The following is a 779-nucleotide window of genomic DNA, read 5'->3' as shown; positions in this document are numbered from 1 at the left end:
TCACAGGTGGCACGGGGCTGGGAAGACTTTTGGAGAATTAGCCGTACCAGGGCTGAAATGATGATCTAGATGATCTTTAAGGTCCCTTCCAACCTATATGATTCTATGTTTCTCTGAAATGACTTGCTGGCAGCATCAGCGCCCGTCTCCGTGCCGAGGGGTGGCACGGGCAGGGGACAGGAAGAGACGTGACCACAAGTGCTATAAATAAGGAGGTGCCACGTGGCCCTGGAGGGGCTGTGAGAGCTGGTCTCCCTCCAGCACCAACAGGTTTCTAGAGCTCTCTGAGCTGCTTTTGTGTCGAAAATGGACGGGGGGAACCCCCCCGCCTTGGGTGCCTGTGGCAGCTCCAGGTCACCCCTCCCAATGCACACAGGCAGGGCTCAACTGTTTCGAGGGAAAACCTTCAAAACTGGTGAAATTTCACCCCAAATCTGGCGAAACCCACACTGGGTTCCGGCGAGGTGGCCTGAGGGCCAAGCCTGGAGCCAAGGGCGTTTTGCCGAGGGGGGGCTCAGCTTACAGACGGGCTACTGGCCCTTAGCCCAGGCAGCCGGCCGGGCTGGGGTACGGCCCCCAGACCCTCTGCCAGCCTGTGGGGACCCCCCCACGCGGTGCCAGCAGGGACCTGCAGCCGCCGTCCGGGTTTCCTTGGTGACTGTTGCCAGGTGAGAAACTCCGAGGCAGAATTTATTATCTTGGTGGATAAATGGAGATGCTCCTCGCCGGAGCTGTTACTGGACTGTGCCCTGACACCGTGCCAAGCTGGACCCTGGAGT

Source organism: Calidris pugnax, unplaced genomic scaffold (assembly GCF_001431845.1).
Source record: "Calidris pugnax isolate Ruff unplaced genomic scaffold, ASM143184v1 scaffold38, whole genome shotgun sequence".
Lineage (NCBI taxonomy): Eukaryota > Metazoa > Chordata > Aves > Charadriiformes > Scolopacidae > Calidris > Calidris pugnax.
This window is presented reverse-complemented; position numbering follows the sequence as displayed.